Here is an 11,663-nt window from a genome sequence, read left to right as displayed (position 1 = left end):
TGGTTGTGTTTTGTCTGAAAACTCTCCACATGAGGTGAAAAAGATATCAAGTCCATACCATCATTAAACCCTCTCACAGGGGCAAACTGGGGGGGGAGGGGTGGAGCTTGAACTTAAAAATTAGATTTTCAGGAGTTTCAACCCACCACACACCTGTTGTTCAAAGTAGATCCACAAAACCCATATCTGCCCATGTAGCACAGAACTTCTCTTCCACAAGGGCCTCAAGACCTGCTTCAGGGCTCTTCCATCTCTGACTATCCATCACACAGGCTTGGTGATGGAAGCATGGGGTAGAAATCATGGTATCTTGGACAGTGAAGTGGGGAAGGAATGGCTATGCTGCTTCCATCATTTGCCATTACCCAGTGGATCTGTCAGCTGTTGCTGGAGGAAGGTTTCAGTCCTCACATTCAACTAGAATGAAGGTGACACAGTGGGTAATCACAACTGCAGTTGCACACTCCACTTCTGGCTTGGAGTTGTTGTACTGGCCTTCAAAAGATGGGATGCAGAGTCTCTATTTTCCACTATGAGTTCTAAAAAATACTGCATGATGATGGCCTGTAAGTGGTTAATTTATTTTCTCCAGTTTCACTATTGGACTGATTTATAAAACTAATTTACAGTGTGTAATGCAGCTTTCATTCATTTAATAGTTCTCTGTAAGAAGAAGGCGGAGTGGGTTGAGTTTTTTTAATTCCTTTTGTCATGGGTTAACCCTAGCCAGCAACTCAGCCCCACACAGCCACTTACTGACTCTCCCACAATGGAACGGGGGAGAGAATGGGAAGGGTAAAAGTGAGAAAACTCGTGGGTTGAGATAAGACAGTTTAACAGGTGAAGCAAAAGGCACACATGTATGCAAAGCAAAACAAGGAATTCATTTCCCACCTCCCACAAGTAGGCAAGTGTTCAGCCATCTCCAGGCGAGCAGGGCTCTGTCACACTTAACAGTGACTTGGGAAGACAAACACCATCACTCCAAGAATCCCCCCTTCTCCTTCTTCCCCCAACTTTACATGCTGAGTATGTTGTCCTATAGTATGGAATATCCCTGTGGTCAGTTGGGGCCAGCTGTCCCAGCTGTGTCTCCTCTAAACTTCTTGTACACCTCAAGCCTCCTCATTGGTGGGGTGGGATGAGAAACAGAAAAGGCCTCGATGCTGTGTAAGCACTGCTCAGCAGAAACTAAAACATCCCTGTGTTATCAAAAGTGTTTCCAGCATAAATCCAAAACATAGGCCTGTGCCAGCTGCTGCGAAGATAATTAACTCTGTCCTAGCCAGAACCAGCACATCTATGCTTTTTTTTTTGTTAGATTCCTCATTAATTTGCAGTTCAAATTTGCAGTGTGTCCTTTTCTTGGAAAAACATTGCTTCTAACAAAGTGAATTTGTATATCATTCAGGGATCAGGATCCCCACAGAACTTCCTGGAACTAGAACAAGTATTTTCTTATTAGCATTTGACATTGCTGGCGGAGTATGAAGAGAGAATTTCTCTATTGAACCTGATGACTCCAAAATTCCATTTTGATTAGCTAGCCAGTAGTCAAATTTTAATGGGCCAAATTCTGAAGCACAGCTGCTTTGGAAATGAAGTCTACCATTTCTTCATAAATGCTTTTCCTTTCATATTCCCTGATGTAAGGCAAAACCTCAATATCTGAGAAGTTTACAACAATTGTTTTCTAAAAATGATAAACTTAGAAAATTTTCTTTTAGTGACCATACATCCTTAGTTTTCACTTTGAACCCATTCTTTGTTGTTCAGCTTCATTTGTTTGATTCATCTATCCTTTGCAAACTGATAACACCCTGGCATCCAGTCACAGCCAAGTCTTCATAATGTGAGATGATATATAAACACACTAGTAAAATGATGTTACATCCAAGACACAATTGTTGTTCAACACAATCCTAAAGATGACCAGAAAGCTGAGGAAGGAGGAGGATTGTTGGTCAATACACTACAGTACCATAAAACACAACAGGTTGGATTTAGCTTGGCAGTAGGTCATCTTTTGGCACATATTTGTAGTCTTAGGGTTGCAGCTGTACAATAAGAGATCCTTATTTGCTTCTTACATTTACTAATATTATTTTATTCTTGTATCACAGCTGGAGAGTATTAGAAAGTATTTGAGAGCTTACTGAACAAAGCTCCTTGTGTGGGCTTGCTCCAGAAGCAGTAAGTGAAGAACTGAAAGGTAGAAAAGAACTGCCTGAAAAAGTGGTGTGATAAAAGAAGACAATTAAAGGCAATACTGGAGCTTTTAAACCTCTCCCACCCAGCAAATGCTGTTTCCTATACCTTCAGTTTCATCTTCTTCTCACAGTCTGTCTATACCACCTAATATGCCTGCCTTCCAAATTTTCCCCAGCTTTGGTCTTGCAGCTGCAAGACCCCATAGGGTGTGATTATCTTACTTCCTGTCTGTCGATTATGTTTAAACATATGCTAAACTGTAAAGGTCATTTTTCTAGCGTGACTCTGAAGTACAGTTAATGATAGTCTTGTTACTGACTGACCTCCTGGACCTGACAGAGATTAAACATCTTGGACAAATTTTCATTGCTTGAATCTGTGTCATATCCTTCTAATGTGTGAAGGACTGATCACTTTTAAACTAGTGGTGTGGTGCAAATAAGGTTCAGTCATTTGATGCCAAGATGCCTGACTGATTTTTGCAGTAAAGAAACGGGAATTCATAAACACCATGGGAATAGCAAAAGAAAATGTATCTGTGCAGTTCTTTGTCAATAGCCTAATCTGATTCCTCAGTGTGTCCTGCCTGGACAAGGTTGAGTGATGCTGCAGCAGCCAGCAATGCCACAGCCATGTTACCTCACATGATGAAAACACAGTTTCTGTGTCCATGCTTTATCATCAAAAACATAACCTTGCTTTCAAAACAAGAGGTATACTTTTTAAGTATTCATATTGTGGAAATTAAGGTAAAATAGACCATGTTGAAGTGTTGGTTTTAGCAACTTGTACTTACTCTACTTCCAGTGTATTTAGACTTACACATACCTGAAAAATCCTATTAAATCTACAATGGGGCTATTTTCAGGGGTTTTTTTAATGTTCCACTGGCTATTAACATTTCACAGCATGTTGCAATGCTGGCCTTTTTGATTCTATTGAGCCTTGCTGAATGGGAGTTTTTGTATCATTTAAGAGCAATTCTTTGCACTGCCTGTATTCTATATCTTGTCCTCAGAAAAAGGGATGATGACAGGTGATGTCTCAAAAGATAAGTAATCTTCCACTACATACTCTCTGTCTACAGTAAGTTCTCTAGATGTTGTAATGAGGTTCACCAGGAAAATTCATCATGGCATATTACCTACTTTATTTATCCATTCCACTTTATACACCTACTAAAAATAGCTGTTCTTAGATGAGTGAGTCTTTTCCTCTCACATGTGTCAGTCCGCAGGATCTAATTTTGTAACTAATTTTACAAAACTGAAGACTCATAACATGAATGGGCTGCATTCACCTACTACCAAAATGTGAAATTGTATCCTCCAGGAATATTTTGATGATTTAAAAAATCCCTACAATAGATGTCAATTAAAAGGAAAAAGAAAGAAGAAGGATTGCATGCACCATTTCATGCTTACTTACTCTTTTTCACTGTGTTTCCATTTTACTGCATTTATCCTCAGATAAGCTTCCTGTCACCAAATTAATATTGCCATTTTGTATGTCTTTTCTCTTCTTTGCTTTTGCACATTTGCTGTGGTTTAACCTGTCAGGCAGCTAAATACCATAGAGCCCCTCGCTCACTCTTCCCCACCCCAGTGGGATGGTGGAGAGAATTGAGTAAAAAAAAGTGAAATTCATGGGCTGAGATAAAGGCAGTTTCATAGGACTGAAAAGGAAAACAGTAAAATTTAAAAAAAAAATGGAATTAGTATATGCAGAACAAGTGATGCGCAATGAAATTCTTATCACCCACTAACAGATATCCAGCCAATTCCTGAGCAGCAGCCTCCAGCCAGCTTTCCCCTTAGTTTAAATACTAGGCATGATGCCATATGGTATGGAATGTCCCTTTGGCCAGTTTGGGTCACTATTTTGGCCTGTGTTGCCTCTCAACTTCCTGTGCCCTCCAACCTACTTGCTGGTGAAGTGGTGTGAGAAGCAGAAAAGGCCTTAGTGTAAACACTGCCCAGCAACAACTAAAACATCCCTTTCTTATCAACATTATTCTCATCCTAAATCCAAAACACTGCACAGTAAAAGTTACTAGGAAGAAAATTAACTCTATCCCAGCTGAAACCAGGACAATGTTCTAGGTTACGCTACTACTATGTGAGATATCTCTACTTATCTCCAGGTATTTCTTGCATTTTTATTATTAATGACAATGAGATTGGAACCAAGTTCAGCATCAACCAGTGGCTGATTGGTGGTCTTAGAGGTTGTGATAAGAACGAGCAGATAACAGCCAATTTTGAAGGAGAGGGTAATGATTATAAAATTTTGCTCACACCCCGGACTTTTCTTGATACTCTAAGAAGAGAAAGTAGATAACTGAATTTAACAGTTTCTCACCACTAGAATGGTTTCCCTTACATCATGACTGAAGACTGCACTGACAGGAGACCACAGAAAAGCTTGCAAAACCTAAGCTGCTGGTTTAACATTGACCATAAATCTCCCTAAGACAGAAAGGATGGGACAGATTGTGGTTTATTGGGCATAGAAACAAGGACAGAAGGAAAAATAATTCTTTCACCCAATCCTTCCTTTCTGTGCTCAGGGGCAGGGTGTAGAATACAAGAAGTGATGAAAAACAGCAGCTGTAAAAATACAGAGCAGCCCAGACTTTCTTCAGAAGTGGTGCTGAGCAGGCCAGCAGTGTTGCAAAAGGAGGTGGGCTTGGCACAATTATGAAGAGTGTACATCTGCAACAGTGACAAGGTCACGTGAATATCACTCAAATATCTATAAATATTTGAGCTGCAGTTGCTGTCAGAAATTAAAGTGGTTTTTTTTCCCAGTGTAATTCTACAAGTAGAAATATATTTTTGTATGTAGGAGAGTATCAATCCCCACAGGAAAGTTTATGTTCCAAAATAACAAACACTACCTTTTTCCTTAGTTTATTTATCATGGAATAGAAATGTCCACACAGAGAGCTTTGCATTCCTAAATACATTGTTAGATTTTCACTGGTTCATTTTGCAGTGTAGGCAAACCCTAAAACTTGTACTTGATAAAAAACAAACAAACAACCCAACTTTGAGGAAGAACAGGAATAGTGTTGATACTGGTATGCTCTGAGGATGGTACCCTTGTATGCAAAATCCATTGCTGACTTCAGATGAATAAGGACCATCACACAAAACACTGCCAGCTATGAAGCACTGTGTTTAGCAATTTAGGAAAGAAATGTGATGCAATGGAAAGGAATCCAAAGAAGCAACAGAGATGGTAGACACTTGGTTGTGTGTTTCACAAGCACACAGCTCTCTTAAAATAACATGGAAGGAAGAAAGAAAAGTAAGAAAATTACATATCAGCAGTACTATTTCTAAAAATAATGGTTTTCAAACTTTTCCATGAGGCATTAACAGCTCTTTAAAGGATAATCTTTATTGCTTTGTAATGTACAAAGCAATAAACAGCTGCTGAGATTGATTAATAGCCAAAGCAAAGTCGAGGCATGTAATCAATCTAAAAAGCCATTTATTTTGAGTATACTACAAAGCAATAGAGATTATTGCTGTTGCACAACAAAGCATAACAGAGAAAACACACAGACTCATACACACACACAGAGCAAAAACAGTTGTTTTCTTTTCAAGGCTCCCAGTGTTATGCTGCCTTTTTCCTTAGCTTTTCTCTTTGACTAAGGCAGGCGACTGGCCTGCAAACAATCTACTGGGAAAAGTAATGCTCTAATAACGTCAGTGATATCTGAGGGAGAAATATTAGTTCTGTAGATGGAAATAAAAAAATTCCACAGGTATTCATCTTGTCCTTGGTAGCAGTACTGCTATTCATATTACCAGGAAAAACAAAGAAATGGTTCACCAATCAAAAAATTATCTAATTCATGCTAATGCAGAGCTCATTTAGAAATGAAGGATGTTTACTTCTGTGTTTTTTATGAATGGCTACTAAATCACTTCAAAGTTTTTCAGAGGAATACTGAATGAGACAACTGGATCTCTGTTCCAGCTATTTCTGGCAACTACCTCAATCCATTCTTTTTATACAACTTTAATACAGCTCTTAATATATTTTGGTTTTTGACTCCTCCAGTCTTCAGGCTGTTTCAGAATCTTACTTCACCAGTGGTTTTAAATTTTTTAAAAAACTTGCATTCTGATTTTTCCAGGTCAAATAATGTTCATTTGTTCCTGAATCAACATTGCCTTTTAGCATAAATTGTTCTTTATCTTCTTTAAAGAGATGATATGAAGAGAATCTCTCACCCTTCCCTTTGGCAGAATAAACAAGCTGTGCCACTGTAGCCTTATGCCATGATAGGCTTGTCCCTCAATCAGTCTCACTAACCTTTCTCTGCACTCATCCCAGTCTCAGTCCCTCTCTACCGAATGTGAACGCTCTGGATGACAGTGAGCTATAGAGGAGCTCTCAGCACTGCCTCCTCCTCCACTCACTTGCACTGTCTACTGAAATATGTCACCAGTAGACTCTAGGATCAAATTTGCCTTTTTCACATCCCCTTAACATTTGAAGCCAGTTGTTAACTTGCATAGGCACAACTTGCATATTTCTGTTTCTGAACTGATGACCTTGCAGCTTATGACAGAAATTTGTATTAGTACAGAAGGGCACAAGCTTGCAATTTGCACTATTAAGTTTCACTCCATTTCTATTACTCTAGTTCTCAAGGTTATTCAGGTCTTCCTGTATCATATTGCCATCCCTTTCCTTATTAATGATGTCTCCCGCTTCCGTGTCATCAGCAAATTTCATTAACAAAACTCCATCTTCCTATTTTAAGGTAATGAATAAAAATATGACTGGAGATGTATCCTTGAGGAACTCTTTGTAAAATACCACTCCAAGTCAGGTATCACAATAGTAGGAACTGAATTCTCCAATTTCACATTTGCAGGAAATACAATTCAGCTCAGTGGAAATTAAATTTTAGATCCTAGTGGATATAAACTTTCCAAACTCTTATCTTCAAAAATCAGAACTATTTCATACCTCAATTTACCAAAAATTTAATAACACCTATTTAATAAAATGGGATTTTCATAAATTCATGTTCATACCTCTTTAGAGCTATAAAAATTTGGAATGTAAGATTTGTACTCATGATGTAGTGGTTACTTTGATTATTTCTATGCATTTGACTCCAGTAGTTAAAACAATTGTTTTAAAGTTATTTTTGCCCTAGCAGTCAATTTTACCCTTTAGCCAGTCTCATATTTAATTTCTTTTCACTTTCCTAGTATTCCTGCAAATCACATCTTCCCTAGAGAAGACGATCCCAATGCCTGAGATGACACTCTCCTCCTTTTTCCACTTTGTGCAGCCATATCATTCTTCTTTCAGGAAACATTGGGCCTTGATTTACAACCTTCTTAGCCCTTTTCCACATTTTATCTTTTATTCCAGTTGGAGAGTTCAGCATCAGCAAAATCAATGAAAATCTTTCGCAGAATCACAGAATGGGTCAGGTTGGAAGGGACCACAGTGGGTCATCTGGTCATACCTCCCTGCTCAAGCAGGGCCATCCTTGAGCACATGGCACAGGGTTGTGTCCAGAGGGTTCTAGAATATCTCCAGTGACAGAGACTCCACCTCTCCAGGCAATCTGTTCCAGTGCTCAGTCACCCACACAGTAAAGAAGTTCTTCATCATGTTTAGGTGGAACTTTCTGTTCCAATGGGCATCAGTTTCTGCCCATTGTCTCTTGTTCTATTGCTTGGCACCACCGACAAGAGCCTTGTTCCATCCTCTTGATACCCTCCCTTCAGATATGTACATGGATAAGGTCCCTTCTCAGTCATCTCTTCTTGAAGCTGAACAGGCCCAGCTCTCTTGACCTATTCTCATAAGAGAGGTGTTCCAGTCTCTTAATCATCTTTGTAGCCCTCCACTGAACCCACTCCAGGAGCTCCGTGCCTCTCTTGTACTGCAGAGTCCAGAACTGCACACAGTTCTCCAAATGTGGCCTTACTAGCGCTCAGCAGGGGGGCAGGATCACCTCCCTTGACCAGCTGGTAATGCTCTTTCTAATGCATTCCAGGACTCCATTGGCCTTTTTGGCCACAAGGGCACACTGCTGGCTCATGGACAGTTTGTTGTACACCAGGATCCCCAGGTCCTTCTCTGCAGCACTGCTTTCCAGCAGGTTGGCCCCAAGTCTGTACTGGTTCATGGTTCAATAATTATCAGTAATTTTTTTTCACCTGCAAAAGTGACACTGTATTTGCAAAGTGATTGCCACTGAAGTACATAATATTTTGTCAAAAAATTTAAAGAAAATTTCCACTTACAGCAGCCAAAATGAAGCTCATACCTGTCTCAGCTGTGTCTAACCCTACATTCGTGCTGCTGATCAGTCTGAGATGGAAAGAGATCTTGGTTTTTTTCCAGCAGAGCGTAGATGCCATTTTGTTATCATTTAGCAGAAAATTACCTACTGGAAGCTGGGTTTACTGCATTGGCACAGTACTGCAGAGAGGGGGCTGCAGGGGGAGTAAGTGAAGATGGACAGTTGCACTGCAGCCTAGAGAGAAGTGCTGTGTAATGCCAACGTAACTGGACCAAAGAAGAAATCTTCTGCAGATTAACCACTGAATATCAAAACTTCATGCTAGCAGAACTTCAGCCATAAGACTGCCTTGCTCAAACAAGGCCGGCAACAGGAGCCTACAGAAGAGGAGATACAGGCTATGATGTATGTTGGCCTGGGTGTTGGAGGAGAAGGGCAGCTGGGCTCTTCCCTCAACTCTTGCACTGCTGCCACTGTGAAAGCAGCCACCAAGAACTCCACTCATGATGCATCCCGGGGCTGTGTAACTGCTGCTGCTGCTGCTGTTTCTGGCCTTGTTTGAACTAAAAAGTTTTACTGGCAGAAGTTCTGCTGGCATGTGCTACTGACATATCTGTTTTGGCAGGATGTGTTCACATTTGGCTGTTTTTTAAAGCTGCAGTGTGTCCTCAGATCATCAGGTTTTTATCAGCAAAAGAAGTCTGGCTTTATTGGAAGCTGACCCAGAATACCTCGTGTTGCGTTTGGTAGACTGCCTTCTGGTGATTCTTTGCAGCACATTGTGGAACTGCCATTGTATACCGTGAGGTACGATGTCCCATCACACAATCAGTGTAAATATTGGGTCAGATTTAAAAAAAATTCTTCTATTTTGTGCAATAACCTATTTTTATATGCGTTGTTTCTCCATATTGCAGATTTCTCACTGCCAGAAATCCAGACTGTATCAAACAGCAGAGCTCTCTTGTTCATTTAGGTCAGATGAAAGGATTCTTTCATATCCAAAGAGGAGCCTAAAATATTGAGCACTGTGGATAAGTGGGACATAGAAATGATGAATGGTAGCTAACTATTTGCAGTAAGTATTTGCTAAAGTACAAGAACAAATTGTAGTTTCAAGACATACTATAAACACTGGATACAAGAAAATTTCAGGGTTGGATGTCAAGTTTGTGTTATCCTCACAGCACATTCACCCTGAGTTAAAGAGCTGCTTAAAGAGGAGACAGTGGGGAAATAGGTGGTGCCACCTTTCTGGAAAGCTGTGCCAATCTGGGCGTTTTGGCATTATTTGAGGTGCTCAGACTCCAGTAAGCTACACAAAATCAAGTATTTCCTGCTGTACAATCTTTTTATGCTGGGTAATGTACTGGAAATAAGAGATACAATGGGCTTTGCTGATTGTGGTGGAACAGTAAATAAGGTTTATGTCCAATTCAGTCCCATCTTATTTTGAACACCCAAATGAAAGCAGTGCTTCTCTGTGGTGGTCTCTCTAGACAGTATTTTATATCAATGTTGTTTGTGAGAAAGCCCATGCTTTCCTTCCCATCTATTCTGTTGTCATTAATAGAGTTACAAGGCCAGCTCTGGCAACAGAGACAAGGCAGTTCTGGTTGGAAAGATGTTTGTAAAAACAAAAATGCTGTAACTGGAAAAAAATAACAGACATATCCACCAACCCACAAAACTTAAATTTAACAGTCTCCTGCAAAAAACTTGCAGAGTCTTATAGGGTCACTCCATTTGAGTGGAGGTCTATCCTGTTTCCTGAATTCAACACTGAGTCAGTGGCAGTGCTTGGGTTTTATTCCATGACATTTCCAGATATTAGAGAAAACTGCATACTTTAGATAGCTATCATACATGTAGAATATATAGATGAATGGGAGACACACAGAGCTTAGAGACCATATGTATGTATGGGACCTGCTGGACTTGTGTATAACCACATGCGTAAGGTGAGTTCTGAACAAGTTTGACATGTTATGGACATGGAGCACCTATGGCCTGCAGGCACCCTCTACACATGAAGACACACTGAGAGACTTGGGGCTGTTCAGCCTGGAGAAGAGAAGGCTCCAGGGAGACCTTGGAGCACCTTCCAGTACCTAAAGGGGCCGACAAGAATGCCGTAGAGGGACTTCTTACAAGTACCTGTAGTGATAGGACAAGGGGAAAAGGCTTCAAACTGAAAGAGGACAGGTTTAGGTTAGATATTAGGAAGAAATTCTTTACTGTGAGGGTGGTGAGATACTGGAACTGGTTGCCCAGAGAAGTTGTGGATGTCCCACTGCTGGAAGTGTTCAAGGCCAGGTTGGATGGAGCTTTGAGTAAGCTGGTCTAGTGGAAGGTATATCGGCCCGTGGCAGGAGGATTGAACTAGATGATCTTTAAGGTCCCTCCCAACCCAAACCATTTTATGATCCAGTGACTTTTTGAACTTTTGCCAAATACTAATATTTCGGTACTCTTAACATTCCTTTCCATCAGCAGCTGATAGATACAATTCGACAGGAGAATCTGTTAGGAGGAAAGACAAGGAATGCTGATGTAGGTGCTTTAAGAAAGTAAAAAAGATCACCACGTTAATGCACCAGCTCTATTCAGTGAATCCTCTTCCTCTATTATCTAGGTGTGTTCAGCAAGCTCTCTAAATGGTTCTATATCTTAACCGTTTTGACTTTATCCACATCTCTGTCCCCAAAAATCTCTTCAAATTTAGCTAGTTCTTGGTATTCTTCACCACAGGCTTCTGTGAATGGTAAGTGCCATGTCCGACCTCAGTATGCTCCATAATGAATGCACAGCCATCGTAAGTTCTGCACAACAAAATTGTCATAAAAGAAACTCTTGGAACCACTAAACTGAAGATTGAATCTTGTGAGAAAAAAAAAAAGGCCTTTCTTCTTCTTCACCCAGGACTCGTTCTTATCTTGGCCTTTAGGCTTTACACTGGATTGCAGCCTCCATAATCTTCATATTTTTCTTCCACATCTATTTGTTCTTTAAAAAAGGCTCTTTCCCCAATATCTGTTCCAGCTCTAGCTGTAGAAATTTGAGTCTTAAACTGAGAAGCAGCACCAAAGTCATGCGGAGCCCTGCCTGTCTAGTTGCATCAAAAGGCAGACTAGAAGAAAAGCAGGCATTTTGCTAATAA

Source organism: Pseudopipra pipra, chromosome 3 (assembly GCF_036250125.1).
Source record: "Pseudopipra pipra isolate bDixPip1 chromosome 3, bDixPip1.hap1, whole genome shotgun sequence".
NCBI lineage: Eukaryota > Metazoa > Chordata > Aves > Passeriformes > Pipridae > Pseudopipra > Pseudopipra pipra.
The sequence above is the reverse complement of the archived record's forward strand: the minus strand, read 5'-3'. Positions refer to the sequence as shown.